Source organism: Drosophila montana, unplaced genomic scaffold (genome assembly GCF_035044405.1).
Source record: "Drosophila montana isolate Dmon_TW-CO22-7 unplaced genomic scaffold, ASM3504440v1 contig_1624_1, whole genome shotgun sequence".
NCBI lineage: Eukaryota > Metazoa > Arthropoda > Insecta > Diptera > Drosophilidae > Drosophila > Drosophila montana.
In genome coordinates, this window is record NW_026996559.1 from 4,636,530 (window position 1) to 4,656,714 (window position 20,185).

The 20,185-nt window shown below is 37.6% G+C and overlaps 1 protein-coding gene across 4 annotated transcripts in view; it reads right to left on the reverse strand.

The window, feature by feature from the left end:
* Proc-R (Proctolin receptor) overlaps positions 1-20,185 on the reverse strand; it is a 31,512-nt gene that overhangs the window by 5,760 nt on the left and 5,567 nt on the right. Inside the window, exon 1 of one of the 4 annotated variants that reach the window (XM_064699879.1) lies at positions 608-625. The exons of the other annotated variants lie outside the window; for them this stretch is intronic. The gene's annotated coding sequence lies outside the window, so the exon portion shown is untranslated. Of the gene's footprint in view, positions 1-607; positions 626-20,185 lie in introns of those variants that run through there. 4 annotated transcript variants of the gene reach the window in all.

The following is a 20,185-nucleotide window of genomic DNA, read 5'->3' on the forward strand; positions in this document are numbered from 1 at the left end:
AAAACATAATTGCAAAAATTCAATAGACCTGCACGCATATATACAAAGGTAATATGAGAGGATTTAGGAGAAAAAGCGTGATACACGAATGATAAGTTCTTGGTTGTTAGTTCACAGGCTTTTGATATTAAAGTTAAGAGTATTTAAAGCCACACTTATTCTTAAAACCACTTTAAAAATGTTTTAAATGTATATTCTTTTTATGGAAATTATACAAATAGAATAAATGTACATATTATACCACATCTTGAGCAGATGTGCAAGTCTGTGAGAAAATTAGATTAGCTATCCTTCAAGTTAAGTTTACATTCATATATTTATCAGAATATTCCATATTAGTCCGGTATATTCACATTCACAAAAAAAAAAATCATCATGATAACAGAGGTGCGAAACTAAAGAATATGTATTCTTAATTGAATAGACTGTGCAAGTAAAAGTAATGAAAGAAAATTTACCATCAAAAGAAAACAGTAAAAAACCTTGCTATATGCTTTTCTTCTTAAGTAATTTAATGAACGTCGAAAATAAATTAAGTCTTTAAGCAGAACCTTTAAGATAGGAAGGGGTAAAAATAGAATGTATATCAATCAGTCAATCAGAATACCTTTATCCGTAGAATACCTTTCTAAGTAGTTTTAAATCAATTGGATAATGTCAGAGTCCTTCAGTTCATTGCCACATTATTAATGCAGATCCTGGCGTAAATTCAATGCCTACAAAAACGATCATTCGGAGGATTGCTAATGTCAACATGTGAATCACCGGACTAGATACTAAAGATAAAGTGATTTCTACTTCGTTCGCAGGACTTAGACAAGCCCATCCAGAAGTTGCCAATCCAACGATCTCAGGATGCATGATCGGCTCTCAGAAGAGAGCTCAACATAGGTTTAAACTGACATTTGTTATAGCAGAAGATCAGATGCAGTTCTTCTTATTGATATCGGACAACAAAGACATTTTATCGCTTTTCTAACAGCAACGTGATAAGTTGGAAGTAGGAAATAGTTTCGCGCGGAAGATACATTAGCGATAGTAACATGCTTAATTATCCTTTTGGATGTGTGTCCTAATGACTGAGCTGATCAAAAGAGATCGAGTTTGAGTCTCAGACCAGGAAGGCCTAAGCTGAAGGCCATTAGAGCCAGTAATATTTAGAAACTATTGCTTTAGCATATGCTATATGCCACTATAACATGCGATGTTATGTATTGCTCAAAGTATCGCCTTGCTGTCTTCCTAGCGACGAAGAAGCGAGTCAACTGAAATTCTTAGCAGGGAGAGAACAGTTTGTGACTACTTTTAGTGTATTGCTAATACAATCGCTGCGCTTAGCTCTTGCGATACCTGGTATACCCTTTGCCCGGCTCATCTGTCGTCGCCTTGCGCACGTTTAGAGTCTCGGGGGTTCGATTGACCCTTAAAGGGCCCGCGACTGCGGCAGCGGCAGCGGCAAACGTCAGTTAAAAGCGGAAAATTTGACTTTTCCTGCAGTTGCGCTCGCTTAATGCAACGAATATTGCTTTTGGGTTCGCCACGTACCACATTAACACGCGGCGTTGTTATTGTTCTTGTTGCTGTCCATGTTCAAATGCACCACACACACAGACAGAAAGACACCCACGTACAAGAACACGTATTCGCAATATTTGCGAATTTCCGCAGCTATGCTGGATTTTAGAGGAGTGGGTTTTTTGCTGAGGGCTGGGCTGTGAATTTGCCACTTTCATTGTTTTTAAAACGCTTTTCAATTTCTTCTTTTTGCTTTGCTGCTGTTTACTGCAGCTGTTGTTGTTGCTGTTCTTGCTGTTGTTTTTCCTAGTGTTATTGCTGCAATTGAAGTTTTATTTTACGCGCAATTTGTCTACTGCGGACCCTGTCGAAGTGGGCGGCTGGGACAGCTCGGGCGCTTGTCCGATAGCATTTCGCCTGCAATATACAAAAGCAAAAGCCAAAAACCGAAATTGAAAACCAAATAAATAAGTGCATTTGGGTGTCTATCTGTGTGTGTGTGTGTGTGAGTGTGTGTGTGTGTGTGTGTGAAGTGTAAAGTGCAAATCGAAAAGTAATTCAAGACAAATAGCCGAGTGGCAGTTGCAAAATCTGCAACAATTTCAAGACAAGAATCCAAATAAAAGATATATAACCTTTAACCAACCACCCACATACACCCACACACACACACACACACGCACAAATTCTCTTCTTGCTGGCCTTGGGGCAGCTGCCGCCTCTCAGACACTCGGCCTGCATTGAATCAATGCCAATCCATGCGGGGCCCATAAATCATTTGGAGCCAAGATGGAAGCTTCCGATATAACCGATGATTAGCGAGCAATAAAACGGACGCTACAGTTTTTGCCTCCGCTTTCTGTAAACCGAGGCGATACACCAGCCAAATTCTAAAGCAACAAACAACCCGAGCAGCCAGCGATTATGCAACTTAATGGACGCACAAGATATATGACAAAAAATGACTTTAAAATGAAGCTAATGATGATCTAAACGCGTTTGGCTGCAAAGGATTTCAAGCAAAGCACATTAAAAGATTCAGATAAATTTCGTTGTAGACATCAAAATTAATGTGAAACAAGAAAATAAAAAAGAATAATATATCAGCGGCACGCCGAAAATTAAATACCCTATTCTTCCTCTCTGTACAGAAGTCCGATTTTGAAAAAATGTAGCTCATATATAAGAAGGATAGTAGAACTTTTGAATGCCAAGTTTGGTCGTGAAAAACAAAAAAGTTCTTCATCAAAAACCGATTTGATTTCCCATTGCAGCTATATGATATAGGGCCAATTCCGATATAGGTATCGCCTGTTCCAAAGACTCTAGTTTGTACAGAAAAAGTCAGACTGGCATTGTTTTACCGACTCAGCTATTGAAACTGATCAGGAGTATATATAATTACTAGCGGGTATAACCCGGCCTTGCCCGTGGCACGTATGTCATAAAATCAATGTTCTCAAGCAAATTTGAAATGATTTTGAAACTGATCGGACGGTAAACAAATAACTTTCATACAAACGTTTTCCGCCAATTTACCACTGTTGAGAGTGGAATTTCTCAAATCGCTGAAACACGTATTCATTACATTCTTATGTAGAGCTTTGAAAATGAGTTTTAAGCAGATCGGACACAATTTAAAATTTCGCACAAAAAATCTTTGAGTCGCATTCCACCCGAAAAAGTTTGGATTCTGCGAAAAGTGTGAAACACGTCTCAAATGATTTTTCTTATAGATCGTTGGAAACGAATTTGAGCGCGAAACGTCACCCACCAAATCTTTGACCTCCATTTCTACCAAGGAGGAACGGATTTTTCGAAAAGTGTGGAAAAATTATGTGATTCGATGGCTTTGTTTTGCGGTCTTGTCTAGTCTTTTAGACCAGGCTAAGTCTTAAATATCAATGAAAGAACGCATGAATGAATATGAAAGTTATGCTTGAACGGCACCACGAATACCCGGGGGCGATGGGCAATGCAGCTGTGCCGGCTGGGGGCTGGGGACTGGGGGCTGGGGACTGGGGGCTGTGGCATGCCAATGGAAAGCAGCCGCATTGCGTGGCTGTGCTATTTAGAATTCTGTTGCTGTAACTGTTGCAGCTGCAGCTGCAACCGCATGGCCCACTCACAGACAAAGTCGCATTGTTGTTTATTATTTTTTTGGATCTTCCTTGCTTGGTTTTTTTTTTTATTATTTTTGAGCTGCCATACCACGACAGCAACAACAAACGACAGGCGGCCATTTTTTGTGCACTCCCACGCTCTGTGCCCAACTCTGTGTGTGTCATTCAGGCGGGAGACAACAAAAGACGCCTAAATTAGCACACACACACACACACACACACACAGAGAGAGTGAGAGGCACACACACACCCGCGGGCACGCGGTTTTCAGCTACGTGCGAAAAAATGTAGAGCCCAGAACTGAAGGAAGGCAGAGAATTGTCAGCATTTCATACCCTTGCAGAAGGTATCATCATTTTTGTCACAACATTTTCGACGTCAAGTAAATCCAAATTTGTAATGCGACAGAGTCGATATATTCAAAGACTATATAAATATATATTTAATAAATTCTGATTGCCTTTGATACAAGAAAAAAATATATATATAAATTTATACTAGTGGATATACCCCGGCCTTGCCCGTGGCACGTATAAAATAAATTGTCTTAAATATCTTTTGAAAATGGGCTTGAATCCGATCGAACTACCGATGAAGCTTTGATTTTGCGAAAAATGTGAAACACGTTTCAAATGATTTTTCATATAGATCCTTGATAATGAATTTGAGTGCGAAATGTCACCCACCAAATCTTTGATTCCCATTTCCACCAAGGAGGAATGTATTTTTTCGAAAAGTGTGAAGCACCCGTGAAATGAATTTGAACAAAGATCTTGGAAATTTTGAGGTTTGAGGCCGATCGGATGTTAAACAAATAAGTTTCATATAAAAGTTTTTCGTGTTTTTTCCACACTTGCGGGTGGAATTTTCCGAAACCCCGTCTTAGCGTGCACCTTCATCACATAAGGAAATTACAGTGAAAAATTCAACTTCCTAGCCCTTACGGTAATCAGTCAGTCAAATAGTCAGTCAGGACAAACAGTATTATAAATAGAGATTTATTGTCATTAATACAATCATGCTCGTCCATGTTCATCCACCAGTTTCTATACTATCATGCATTTAGTTTATTTAAAGGAATATTACGATATTGTAGATTATAAAAGCTGTTTGCATTAAACTCACGTTCTCCAACATACTCCTCGATTTAGGCAAAAGCTTTTGAACATAAGCTCTCTTATTCAAACAGTTAGAAAAAAAGGCGGAAAATCGTGTTCGTTTTGTGTTTATATATACTCGAAAGGGTATTTAATATTCGGCATGCCGTTGATATTTCTGCTTGCTTGTTTTTATATGTCGTCGCTGGCAGGCCGCGTTCCAGTTCAGTTTTTTTTTTTTTTGTCTGTTGTGCCCGAGATGCAACTAATTTTTGCATAATTAGTGAGAGGCTCAGTGGTTACAGCAACAACAACGTGCAACAACTACAACGTGCAACAGCAACAACAAGTCAAGTAGCTGTGCCATTTTCTCAAGCTAAGACCAACGCACGTCGCTGCTTTCCCATCTAATTGGCTGGCAAGTCGGCAACTTTAAATTGTCTAGCTGGTAAGGTGCTTTAAAAGTGGCCTGCCCTAGCCCAATAAGCCAGCATTTAAGCATCGTTTAAGGCGAACTTTAAATTTTTAAAGAAATTGTGCCCCCAGTCAAGTTGGACTCGAGTTTGCTGAAATCCACGTAGCGGCTTTTGAGCTTTTCCTCACATTTCTGTATACCCTGTGCCGCTAAAAGTGGCTAAGACGGACACGTGCTTTTTGTGCAACAGCATGTCACAGTTGCGAACAGTCTTGTATGGCTTAGCTACTAGTGTTGCATAACGTTTTAATAGTGTCATTATAGATAGTTTTGACAGCCGTCAAATACGATATTTTCCGTGGTCAGAATCGTGGCAGCGAAACCATCTGAAATTTTCTGTATTTAATTTGCACGGTTTCGATTCGTAAACCTAGTATTCCATACTTATGAATCCAAGAATTCATATTTAACGAGGTTTTGTAATGTAGTATCAGGATGTCTATAATAGAAAATTTTACGAAACCCAACCCTTTTTTGGATGTATTTGGTTCGGTTTAGGTTTTCATTCGTCATTTTTTATCCAACTGTTGTATGAGGTTCGGTTTGCGGTAAATAAACTATTCAAATTTGAGTTTCAAAGCGGCTCGCTTCACAACAGGCTTGCCATCTAGGGGGGGTTTATATTTATTACATTTATATTTATTTTTCGACTTTTCGATCACAGATGTGGATATACCTCGACTTTCTCGTCTTCGCAGTGTCATAAGGCGTAGCGTTAGGGACTTACAAGAAGAAAAAAAAAAAGAAATAGAAAAGAAATTGATGCAAAAACTAGGCGAAGTTACGTACTGTTTGTTTGAAAAAGACTGACTGAATGGAATGGACCGACTCGACGGCCGACCGACCGGCTGGCTGGCTTCCTGGGAACCTAGTCAGATTGCTCGAAATGATACGCCTGTAACTATTTGACTTTATTTTGTTGCTGCTGCTGCTCCGTGTACACACAGGGACAGTCAAAAGGGGGGAAATGGCAAAGCAGCTGCACACGATAAACAAAACTTTACACAGACACACCGAAAAGGAAAGCACAAGTAGGAATGCTCAAATCGTTTGTAGGTGGGCAAGCAAAAAATATACCCTGTACCTAAAGATGCTACAGGTCTGTGCTTCATATTGCCAAAAACAAACTTTCAACCAAACTAATCTAATATCTAACTAGAAGCGAGTTGATGATCATTTAAAGGGCTTACAAAATAACAATATGTCAGCAAACTCTACTCAAATGGAACTCAAAGAAAATATTTAAATAATTATAATTTTATTTTCAAAATATTCTTTGCTTGTAATAAACTCAAGATTACTTGCTTGGAAACCTTTGCCATAAAAAAAAACTCATCTACTGGAGCAGCATATCCTGCCGAAATATATAGGTTATGCCAACAGAGTATGGGTATACCTGAACTATTTGTGAGTTTGACTTAAAAATGCAGGCTCGCGTCGCTGCGGCAAAGGACACAGAATAGAAGGCAGCGGGCGGGCGGGCGGCGGGCAACTGGACCTGGTCACAATCAACCTGGGCACAGACTCTGACAGCATATCAACTTCAACTTCAACTGGAACGTTCTTTGGCTGTGTGCTAAATTGCATTTCGCTCAAGGTGCGGCCAGGCAACGTTTATAAGTGCCTAGTTGTGCGGATCGCCGTCCTTTATAAATTGGGTGACAAGTGCAGGAGGTGCTATGGCTGCCATAGGTGCGGTAGGAGTTACAGTTGCCTGGATGGACCCTGTCCATGGCCATTGCCATAAAATTTAAACAAGTTATTTATGCACATGCGTTGCGTGCTTGAAGCCCGTTTCAGTTACAGCTGGCGTCGAGCATCAGGACAATCAGGACATACTCTCCACACACACACGCACACACACACACACACACTCCACTCGCACACACACACACAGCATAGCACAGAAACGAACTGCTGAACGTTACGTCAGAGTCGTCGACAACGCCTGCTTTGGCCTTAAGTTATCAACATGGAATGCAATTTTCCAAACTGTCTATTTTCTATGCAAATTCGCATACATTTCAGGGCGCTGCGCTTTGCTCGGCTGCTGCTCCTCGCACCCCCTAGCCCCCTCGCCGAGGTGCAGACAGACGGCGGCTGAGCTAAAATAAAAAAAACCCAGCGTTTCAGTCGACAGCTTATGCTGTTAGATACCCTGTTTGCAGGGCTTTTACAAGTAAAAAAAAAATGATGGACACAATTGTTGTTCTAGTGAGGTGTGTGGGCGTGGCAAAGATAGTTATGAAATTGGAGGTCTATTTACTTAATAGCTTAATATATCAAAATTAAATTTAAACTTAGATATATTTATTTATATTATCTACATTTATTTCTAAATTCAAAATTCAAGCTCTTTTTCAAAAATCTGTATCAAGTATAACTGTCTAAGTACAGTACAAGATAGTAAGGGTAGACTTAGATGAAATTTGATCTAATGATCTGATGAAATTTGGTCTAAATTTTGAAGCAGAAAGCTTTAGACAAGGCCGGAAATACCAGCCAATATCGATAAAGCTACGCCCAGTAGAAAGCTAAATTCCTAAAACGGTTTAAGGTAGATTGAATTAATTGATAAATCAAATGTAAACGATTGTAATATCATTATCATATGCAAACACAAAACAAATCTACCCACTTTCGCGCTCTGCACAGAGTTTAGAAAAGATGCGTTGCACAAACATGCAAACTAAATGTGTTGCATAGTTTAGGGCGCGCACATACAGCACCCAACCCAAATACATTTGCCCTTTGGGTGTGTTTGCCTATGTGTGTATCTGTTTGGGTGTGCAGCAACATATTAACTTGATATATAAGTACTTAGAAAGCAAATATATATTAAAAAATGCTTACGACAGATTTTTTATTCAGCTTCAGCGTTGAAATGCATTTCAAGTTCTTTTGGGCAGCAGCTCACATCGATTTTTTTTTATTTCTCACTGCCGCAATTTAAGTGTCGTAAAATTACGCAACCGTTTTCAGTGTGGCCAGCGATTAAAGCACATTTTTTATTGGCTAGTAAAATTGTTTTAATGGCCAAACGCATAAAGCAAGCACCTGTAGGTCTTAGATATAGCTGCGCGTGCCCGCAGAGCTCTCATTTAATATATGACTAGAAACTAGAATTAAAAACTAATCAAATGACAAATTTCAAGACGTGAACCTGAGCTCATATGCATTAAAACAAAATGAAAAGCTGAAAAAACACATATTCCAAAAATCACTTTAAGCGCAGTCAAGATTATGTAAAAAATTGTTTAAGAAATACATCAAAAATTATTTTAAAAAACATTGTTGTTGTATTAACAAATTCAATAACTCTTCAGCTAAGGCTCAGAAGTACAAAATCTATTTGATTTATTTCAAAACTGCTTAAAAGGCTTTGCGATCATTAACATAGTATTTGTGGAAGTTTGCATGTAATTACCTTTCAATAAAAGGCTTTAAGAAACAGCAAAATTTTATAAAATGTTTGTATAAACTGATTTTTTCTTTAATTTATTTTATTATGCGCTGGATTCGAACAGTACCACAAAATGTTTACCATAGGTAAAATAAATATTTCGTTATTTAAGACCCAAAAAAAAAAAGTTGTCAGCCCTGTTATTATTGCAACCAACTTAAGAGAAAAATCGCAGAGAGCTCAAAGAGGCAAAAACGCATTGCTGCACAAAGTGAAACAGTGTCTGCAATATTTCCGCAACACTATGTTATCGATTATAATCAATAAGAACATAGAATTATTAGAGTTGACAATAAATAAAAAATTTGAAACTGTGCTAAGAAAGCTTCTGTTGCAAGGCCCTGCAACGCGCGACATGTTCTGCTTCTGGCCCCATTTAACCTTGCCCAGAGAAAAGAAACCCGACTGGATATAAAAACTAATTGTTTTAAGGCATTTATGCTCTAGTACTGATTAAAGACATTTTCAGCTTTTTAGCCAAAAAAGAAAGGAAAAAGCATATTTAACAATTAGAGTTTTTTCAACCCATGTTTGCCATGGCCCGTACTGGCTAATCATTTCACACACATGCCCATGCAGTGGGCCGTTGGGCAATTGTGTCTGGCTGGCATTTGTTGTTGTCCGGTCGCTGATTGATGCACCATTGATGAGTGCCAGAGGCATGGCCAGCGTTGCTCTTTTACAGTCTAGCCACATGCCGTTGCTATCCGCTGCTATGAAAAACCAAATGAGCGACACTTTGAGCGTTGCATTTGATTAACACGTTGTGTAAACTGTTGGCCAGTTGATGCGCCAACGCCATTGAGTAACGATAGGGGAACAGTGAGCAGCAGGGGGGGCAGCAGGCAAATGGGGGCATGTTGATGCCCCACTCTGTGGGTCACTGGGTTGCATTAACATTTAGCGAAACGCGATGCAGCTGCGGCCACACCAAAGTAGTTGTTGACTACCCAAGCACTTTGTGTGTTCCTGCCTGCGTGTGAAAGCGTTTGTGTTTGTGTGGGTGCGTGTGTGTGTGGGTGCATGTGTGTGGATGCGTTTATGTGCTGTCCTGACATTGACAAATAGTGTGCGAAATACAATGCAGGCGCACACGCACATAGCCTGGGGCGCCCCCACGCTTGTTGGCACCAAATGTGTTGCATACTTGCGGGCGCAAATTATTGCTGGAAAAGCAGCATCGCCAGTTGGCTAATTAACAAAGCACTTTGCAGGCAACAGGAGCAACGGCAATGTGAAAACGCGAATCCAGCCCGTTGATGCAATAAGCAGCCGAAGCCTTTAGGGAACGCGGCGTCGCGGCTTAAACAAGTCTTCTGCCTGTTGCGGCTTGCTGCCGCTGCAACACCTGCGCATTAATTAAATTTTATAGCATGTGTGTGGGTGTCTGTATGTGCGTGTCTGTGTGTGCGTGTATGTGCGATTGCGTGTGTGAAATATTAACACATGACACAGCAAGCGGCAAATTGCAAGCGCATCGCATAATTTGCAGCGAACCGCCGCCGGCGACGACAACGTTTAGGATTCGTCGTATGTAAAATACGCCGGCTACCCGCTGACTGTCACCTGCCATCTGCCGCCTGCCGCCTGCCACCTGCCACCTGCCACATGTGGTTGTTTGGCATCCTGAAGTGCTTGCAGATGCGTAACGGAATTTGCCAAGCAATGTGACCAGAATCTCTGTGGAGAGTAGCTTTCGGTGTTGCTACAAACACCATTTAATTTAATTTCACAAGTATCATCTCTGCTTAATAATAGGCTGACAGGTGATGCTTTAAGAAAGAAATTCTATGAATTCGTACAGTATTTACTTTCCTAAGAGATTTGCTTATAACGCCAGTTCGATTAAATTAAAGTTAAGTGGAGACCGAGGCATATTTATTTGTTCTTAAAATGTATTCCCTTTTTAAGGCTGCAAACCAAAGGCTGGAATCACAAAATATTGAACCGAATCTTAAGCCAAACGAATCGCCAAGAAAAGCATAATTGAGCCAGAAAGTTGGTTCGAACTGTGAACAGAAACAACCACTTCTTTTGGCGATTTTACAACCCTGTTCTATGGTGCTGTTAGGTGTGATTGGTAATGATTATGTGTTAGCACGGTGTAGCTTTTTAATAATTATCGATAAATTGATAATTAATACAAAAGTTCGAATGTGTCAAACTATTTTGTTGTGTATTTTCGTATAAGCCATACTCCAGATGTTCTATTTTAAATAATAAACCAAAACATATTTAATTTTGCAAGTAAACATTGAATAATATTCGCATTGTTAAGTGAAATCTCAGAAACTAAGTGGTTTAGTTTTTAAAATGGCTTTGGTAATTTAATTTGTTTCGTTTCTCATCCCAAAATGATCACATTAACCAGTCGAATATAAATCCTTATTTAAGCGAGTTGCCAATTATTTGACGCCAGAAGAGGGCTAGAGAGTGCTCTCCTAGTGCAAAGGGTTCAGCTCATGGACGGAATGGAAAATGTGACTCAAATTGGACAAAGAAGTCAAAGCTGCTGCTGCAGCTGCAGTGAAAACAAATTAAAAGCAAAACGCTAAAAAAACAAAAGAACGAAAATTTAACAATTTCGCAACTCTAATCTGCACAGCAATAAAACGAAAACGATACAAGGAAAACTCCGCGCCATCACAAAAACCGTCACGAAAATGCTCAGGCAGCAAACTATGGGTATAGAGTGTTGCACATATGTGTGTATTGTGTGTGTTACGTGTGTGTGTGTGTGTGTGTTTGTGTGTGTGTAGCTGTGAGCTTGCCCCCATTTGCTGCCAACTCTACGTTGCGTTTATTTAGAAAGTTATTTTCACGCCAGACGCCGCTTAGGCAAGACACGAACCTTGTCAAAAAAAAAAAAAGTGGGAAAAAAAATATTAAAAAAACAAAAAAGTAACTAAAAATAAGCGCTGGCAAATAAAAACATTGTTGCACATGTTTTGTGCCAGCAGGGTTCTCATTCCTATTCTCATATCGCGCACAGCACAGAAAACAACATTGTTACCGACCTTGTTTCGTGTGCGTTCCTCGAAAAAGTGGCTTCACTGTCGCTCGCTCAGCTTGCAACTAATGCTTATGCCACCATCAGAGGCATGCACAGACATTTATTAAGCATTCATTTAAGTAAGTAAGTCCCCTGCTAGGCCGGGCAATATACGCGGCGTATGTTATACAAATGCAGGCCATGCCTATTTCAATTCATGATAACTTTTACCGCTCCAAATCAAACAAGAACCTATTTTTAAATATCGCCCTACTATGCGATTCTCATGGATTCAAGTAGGACTTACAGGCTTTCATGGTTTACTATTAGGAAGAACAATAACTAGCTGCGTTGGTAATCTAAAAAGCTTACTCTCACTCGAATTTACTTTCCTTTTTTTTGTATTTCTCTCTCTCGTTTTACGGTTAATCCATTCTCCTCTCATACTTAATCCAAATACGTGTAAGTGCATTATTCACTTAGTGCATAACTACATATGCAGAAAGATAATTCAATCCCTTCAGATATTCAACGACTCGAAAACAAATTTAATACATATTTATCCTTCAGGTGCTTCAAAATATTCGTATAAAAGCTTTCAAGTTCCAAACAAAGCCAAAACACATGTTTCTATTTTACCTTAATTGCATTAAATAAATTTCTGTTGTTTTTCTTCTTCTTTATCTGCTGTGTTTATCATGCTATTGTTATGATATTAAATTTTCTACATTTGCTGCGAAAATAGATTCAATATTACAAGCACAATTTCAAAAATAAAATCTTGTTGCTGGGTATATGTACATTTTGGCAAGCTGTTCTTTAAGATAAATACTGTTGTTATATAAGAAGCAATTGTTTGTAGAATGGGGAAGTGTAGAGACGTGCGGGCTTTAGTGTTAAGATTTGTTTTCGCCCACGCAAATCGTTAAATTCTATAACTCACAGAGATCTAGAGAAGGCAACATTTTGTTTGTTGGTTGAGCTAAACAAATATTTTAGACACGCCCTCAAAAATCAGAAATCAAAACATGAAAGTGCTGCTATATGCAGCACACCAAAGATGAAATACGCTTGTGGACATGTGGCTCAGAAATGTTGTTATATGTAAGCTTTGTTTCCGAACGTTTCTATAACATATAACAAACAAATACGATCCGATAAGGCTTTTCAGATATGTTAGAAAAGAGAAACTCCCGAATGCCGAACTTTGCTTCGTAACTTAAAAAGTAGAAAATTTGATAATATAATAACTCAATTTTCGATTCTTTCCGATTCTCCCTACAGAGCTATATGATATAGTTGATCGATGTTGATCAGATTTTGCTAACTTTAATTCTCAGTATTGCTAGCTTGCATAGAAACAGACAGACGAGCAAAGGGGCATGGCTATATCGACTCAGCTGTGGATACTGATTAAATATATAGTTATCTAACTTATAAGGTCGGGTCATTCTATGTTTTACACGTTACATGAACAAATTATGATATCATCTACAAGATTTATCACTTGATAAGAACGTTGATCAAACGTTGACACACTCAGTATGAAGCTTAGAGTTCCAACCCCCGTGAGTCTTCAATATATGGGAAATTAAATTTGTAAGTCAAAAAATTTGGTTTATAGATTTACGTTTCACTTCTTGTAAGGCATATGCAAAATTGGCAATGACAATGGCACGCCCACAAATTAGCCTTGCCTACACAGCTTGCGCTCTTCCTACAGAGTATACAGCAGTCGGTAGCTTTTGTGGGCAACGTTCTTACTTGCTTTCTTTTCGCTTTAGCTTTATTGCCTGTGTTTATTTACACAATTAATTTGGACTATGCATTTGTTGTTAGCTGGCGCATCCATTTGTTTTTTTGTTTTTGTTATTATTGTTGTTGCCTTTTGTTATTATTATTTAGCCATCATTTGTTGCCAGTGTCCATCAATTTCTTAACTTTTGTTTATGAACAAAATTCGGCCGAACCTCATAAAAATCGCGCAAAAAGCCGAACAACAAATATTTATGAGCTTTTAGAATGACCTGCTATATGGCTATGGGGGCGTTGTGTGCGGGAGAGGGAGTGGCAGTGCCAGTGGCATGCCGTCTTCAATTTTTTCGTATATTTTTAGAGTCGAGCCGAAGGCAAATTATGCCAGCATAAATATATACACAAGTATTTGCATATACAGCCCGACATATACGATATAATTTAATTCAATGAAAATGAATTCAGTGTCAATTAATTGCAGGCGCATGTTGAGGATTTTCATAGCCCTGGACTGGAACCCAGATCCATGGAATGTGGACACTGGGACAAGGCGAAATGTATTATGATGCCTGCTGCCTGCTGCCTGACGTTGTTATTGTTGTTTTTGCTCTACGTTGTTTGCTCTGTTATTTTATTATGCGTAAGAGATTATAATGGAATTAATTACGTATACGAACAGGTGGAAACTCTGGACATTGGCACGCGCAATGCTGCTGGCCAAGCGAGCCAAAGCCACTTAATTAGTGTGCCTGTATGTGTGAGAGGTTTTTAAAAATGTGTTAATGTGTGCTTGTGTGTGTGTGTACGAGTTTACGAGTGCTGTAACTGGTGCATGGGAATGACTGAGCCTGTGAGCTGCTGTTTGTTTATGTGTAATTGTCTGGCGGCTTTGCTGCTGAATTTCAACGCTATATATACCCTTTCAATGGGCATCAAGCATTTGTCACGCACACTGTCATGCATTAAGGCACTTTACTGATTTACATCCGAGCTTAGCGTTGCGTAAACCCCATGAAATTGTCATCAACAATTGCATCAAACGTAACTGTTTGCATTTAGTCATAACCACTTTACGGCACATATAGCTAAGTATAAATTTAGTGAGCACTTAAAAGATATACATAACTAATTAGAGCTAGAACGCTCAGGGCTCAGCATTTGAACTAACTTAGTTGGAACTTAAGCGAGAAAAATGTCTGTCAAGATATAAGATGAAATTACAAATTTGTGCGTAGGCAATGTGAATGAGAAAATATTAATATCAATTTTATTTGCATGATTTCGATTTTGTATGCATTTAGCTAAAAAAAAATGTAAATTTGAACCGTGTTGCAGCACTAATTTGGTATATGCCAACGCACATGAGTGCGTTTTACAACACAGTTTCACCAAATAGAAACAATGCCAGACAATGTGCCATCAAAGAAGGCATAACAAATATCTATAGTATGCGTTGTAAGAATGTTACAACTGAATTTCACATTTTAAATATTTACAATGTAGATAAATTGCCTGAAAACTTTAATCCCTAAATATGCAAAACGAGAGTTAAAGTTCTACAGAATGTAAAAGTCTATCGAATATGTAACATCAGTTAAAAAGAATTTAAATATAATAAATTTTAGTGAATTAATACAATTAAGCTAACCAAAGGCCAGAAGCTCTAGCTATGACAGCCTGCTCGCTCGAGCCGTGACTGTTCAGTTGTTGGGGGAGATGGCTATTCAGTTTCCAGTTACAGCTGGTGTCAGTGTTGTAAATGACAGGATGATGGCTCTAAATAGTGTATTCATTGGTTAAGCATTTTGCAGCACTCTAATCCAGTTCAATTCGAAATATTCGATTTTTTTTTCTTATTTCTTTTTTGTGCTGTTGTTGTTTGTTTTGGCCAGCATGACATTTAAATTTGCATAATTAATCAATTAATGCTTCGTTTTTAGTGCGTCAGACGCGCTCTTTTTAGCCGGGTCAACCGAATTCGTCACGTGCATAAATTTTGCGCTTGTGATTTGCGATTCTCGTTTCAGTATTCATTTTGCCAACTTTTAAGCCGCGCACGTGCCTTGACGTGCCTATGCACGATATGAGCTTTGAATAAATACAGGCACACACATGCGCCTAGCGGTATTCATATATGTATGTAGGTGTATATACACATACATATGTATATGCATGCATAAAGTCGAGATTATTCCTCATATACATATGTATATGTATATGCGTATATAGGTGGGCATGTTTGTGGGTCTGCGTGTATGCACATCGTATATTTGGTCTGACAATATTGGCAAATTAAATTTAAAATGCGTTTTGTTTGCCAAAAGAGGGGACATGTCAATTATTTAGCGCTTACCGCTTTATTGCATTTCAATTTTGATTTAATACTTTTTATGTGAACTATTTAAATTATGTCACCATATCGCATCAGCACAGGCGACGACGTGACGGGCATTCACAAATGCAACCATTTAATATCTGGGCATAGTTCGATTTAATTAAGTTCCTACTATAAACAGAGGGCATTTTTATATTGTTTATATATTGCTGGACAATGATCGAATAGGTTTGGCATTTTATTGAGAGATTTGAGACATTTATATTTCTAATTATACAATTTATATGAGTCATTATTTATTTATTGTACAGTCGCATCGCAAATCGGAATAGCTGTTAAAGATTCGAATAAAAATTATATATATTATATATTATATATTATATATTATATATTATATATTATATATTATATATTATATATTATATATTATATATTATATATTATATATTATATATTATATATTATATATTATATATTATATATTATATATTATATATTATATATTATATATTATATATTATATATTATATATTATATATTATATATTATATATTATATATTATATATTATATATTATATATTATATATTATATATTATATATTATATATTATATATTATATATTATATATTATATATTATATATTATATATTATATATTATATATTATATATTATATATTATATATTATATATTATATATTATATATTATATATTATATATTATATATTATATATTTAATCATCGAACAGCCAAAGACAAAAATGTTGATTGTTTCTGTATTGAAAATGTTGAATAGCTTAAATTTATTTGCGATGTGCAGTTTTAGCTGATCTTAGCTTTTAAATTTTTGTTTATACTTTTCTTTGTGTTCTTTTGGGTTTTTGTCATCGTCAATTTAAGTTTGCAAATAGCTAAAAGCTCTTTGAATTTTCGCACTGATTCAATTATGCAGCTTTGCTAGTTGACGTGCCACCAACAATAGCAACAATAAAAACAACAGCAACAACAACAATAGAAGCCACAACAACAACAGTAATATGAGCCACCCATCTATCAAATTCCCAGCGACATTGAGCTGTCAATGCCGGATTCTGGACTCACTTTCCATTTGAGTTTTCACACTTGTCCAAGATTCGTCATTAGGCTGATTCAGGCCATCTTTTGCCTAATGGATCAGCACAACACAACACACACAAGCCCATAAGCCAACCCACACGCACACTCACACTCACACACACACACACACACACTCACGCACACACACACACACATAGTCTACTGTCATTGTTTTCACCTGCCTCTAAAATCATCTGCATTTGATTTAAAATTTCGTTTTTGTTATGTCTGTTCACTCGTTTTGTTACGTTTTCACTCGCATTTCAATTGTTTTTGTTGCGATTCTCGAAAAAGAGAAAACATTTCGCTTGAATTAGTCTTATCTGCAAGTTGCTTTTCGCTTTTTGCTTTTCTCTGTCCATTTTTTTCTTTCATCATAATACCCTGTAACTATTAAAGGTGTGTGGCGAGGGTATTGTGAAGTTGTATGAAACGGGTCAGCTTGAAACATCCTTCATAATATATATAATATATTTTTTGATTTATATATATAAATATATAAGTTTTCTAGTTTTTTTCAATGAACATTTTGTTTTTGGTTGGTTTTTTGTCCTTTACGTCGTTTTACTGATTTTTGATTAATTTTTTAAACATGGACAAATGAGGCGTTTCTATCAATTATTCGGGATAGGGATAATATTGATATATTATTTCCAATATTTGACCTAGCTATTTCTTGGACTTCATTGTGCCTTTTTGGGTTTTATCGTGACTTTTTTCGTGCTTTTAGAATAGGTCCAATAGTGCATCTTAAAGTATATAATCATCATGTAGATCATCATAATCACAATAGAGAGTGAGCGGAACTTGGACAAGAACTGTCTATTGCGCCTGGGACTCCCTAGGTCAGGAATAGTTGCTTGGCCTCCATTTCGGACGAAGGCGAGCAGAACTCTTGCGTAGGGAGCCCTGATCTGAGCTGGGCACACAAAATCTTTACTCTGGTACACGTATTAATGCACACACATAAATAATATTGTTCTCTTGAGATAACTTCCTTGACCGGCTGCAGAGTATCATGAAGTCGCGCAGTCCTGACTGAAGCACGCACTCGTTTGCTTTTCTTTTCTCTATTTTTCTTTACTTTGTTATATTTTTTGTTTTTCTATTTTGTTGGCTTCTATTTATAACATAAAATAAATAATACGTGGGCTATTACGTCGTCCGCATATTGCACTGACCACATTTTACCAGTTTTTGTCGCTGTTGACATCTGGTCGGGGTTTTTGTTTCGTTTGCGCTTGATATTTTTATTGTTATTGTTATGGCTTTGAGGAATCGCATTATATTTGTCGTTTCTGACACGAGCCAATCGACTTGATATCTAATTGGAGAAGAGGCATTACAGTTTCCCCGCTTTTCCGCAAATACCATAACGAAATATAAAAACAAAAACTTAATGGTGGAACTGTATACCACTGAAGAAAACATCACATCAGACGTTCTAGAGGCTATGAGAACTGCATAGTAAGGCGATAAGAAGGCGAGACGAATAGCGAGTGGAAACACATTAATAGAGAGGGAGCGAACGCAGGGGTAAGGCAGTGAGAATGTTAGTAAAAGTATATAAGCGAAATGGAAAACAACAGTGCAGGAAAAGAGAGAGAGAGAGAGAGAGGCATAGAGAGTATGTAAAAGGGAGAGAGATTACCAAGAGAGTCGAAAGAGGGACCAAATTGGGGCGGGTGCAAATCAAAGGTATACCAGCTATGTCGGCGTGAAAACTATTTGAATTTCCAACTCATATTTATTTTCCTCCTCATATTACAAAAAATGACACAAACTCGAATAAGCATTACTTGATTTTGTGAGAATCGCGTAGAGGTGCGGTACACATTTAAAATATAAAATCAATTATCATTGTCGATATAACTATTGGGGTCACAATGAATCTAACATTTAAACAATGCAGCAATGAATTGAAGATTTGACTTATATTTGCACACGGAACATCAAAATATTTTTAGATCAAATACTCGCAGCGGGAACCCAAGCCAATTTATGTATGTTTTGACTTTTACATGAACTTGTTGTCAAAGTATCTCCCAACAATTTTTGCTTATTTTTTTTTTGACAACTCTTCGCAAATTGGTTTGTCTTCTCTTTCGTTTTTAACTTTGAACTTTTTTATCAGTTTTTGGTTGGCATCCCCGAGCAATTAATGGACCATGTATAAACTCAGCAGTTAACTGTCACGGGCGATGTTCGATTAAAATGCAATATAAAAAAGATTGCACACAAGCGATGTGCGCTTCAATTTTTACAACAAGACCAACCAACAGCAACAACAACAACAAGAACATCAAAAACAACAACAAAAGCTAATTGACTAACTATAAAGGTCCATGTTCTGGTCTATGTTTTAGTTCTTGTTCTGCATAAAAGTTATTTTCTGCCAATTATATCTAAGGAATATATGTTATACGGATTTGACGTTTAGCCCAAATTTGAGATGCAAAAAGTAACTTGGAAAACTTGTGTAGCAAGTAATAAATTTGTTGATCTTAAATTTCTATAATTTTTAAATAATTTTTAAGCTACAAAAAAGCAATTAGATTCAACAAATGTCAATCATTTGGACTTTAGAAAAGAGTGCTCCTTTGTGGAGTTTGTAATTAAAATACTACAAAATATCTTTAAAACTGTCTGGTTATAAGTATGCTCCAAACCTTTTTTTTTTTTTTTTTTTTCTCTGTTTATTAGCTAATTTATTGATACTATACATGAGCATCTTAACCTAGCTTGACTATAATGGGATAGACATACTTAATATTACCTATTAAGTTTTATAATTATTCAATATACATTATATTTTAGTATGATTGTTATTATTTTTATTTATTTTTGTTTCAAATGATTACCCGGTTTGGGAGGTCGATGGGGTGGATTCTGCGAAGTCTCCGTCGCTTTCTTCTGAAAAGTCTTCTAGCCAATATATTGGGGTGGGCAGAAAGACGGGCCATGTAGCTGGTGGACTGCTGACGTAAGAGGTCGCCCACCAAGGGGACCTTTAGGTCTCTTGCTAGGGCCCGGTTGCGGATGTACCAGGGAGCCCCAGCACTCAGTCTGAGTACCTTCGCTTGGAAGACACTTATTTTCCTCAAGTGGGATTTTGCTGCCGTGCCGAAAATTTGGCTTGCATAGCGCCAGACTGGGGCCAGGAGGGTTTTATAAAGCAGCACCTTATTGCTCAGAGAAAGCTTGCTGCTTGCCTTAAGGAGCCAAGCCATACTTTTTAGTTTTTGACGTACGCTGTGGCATGTTGTTGCGATGTGTTTGCTCCAAGTGAGCCTGCGATCAAGGTAGACTCCCA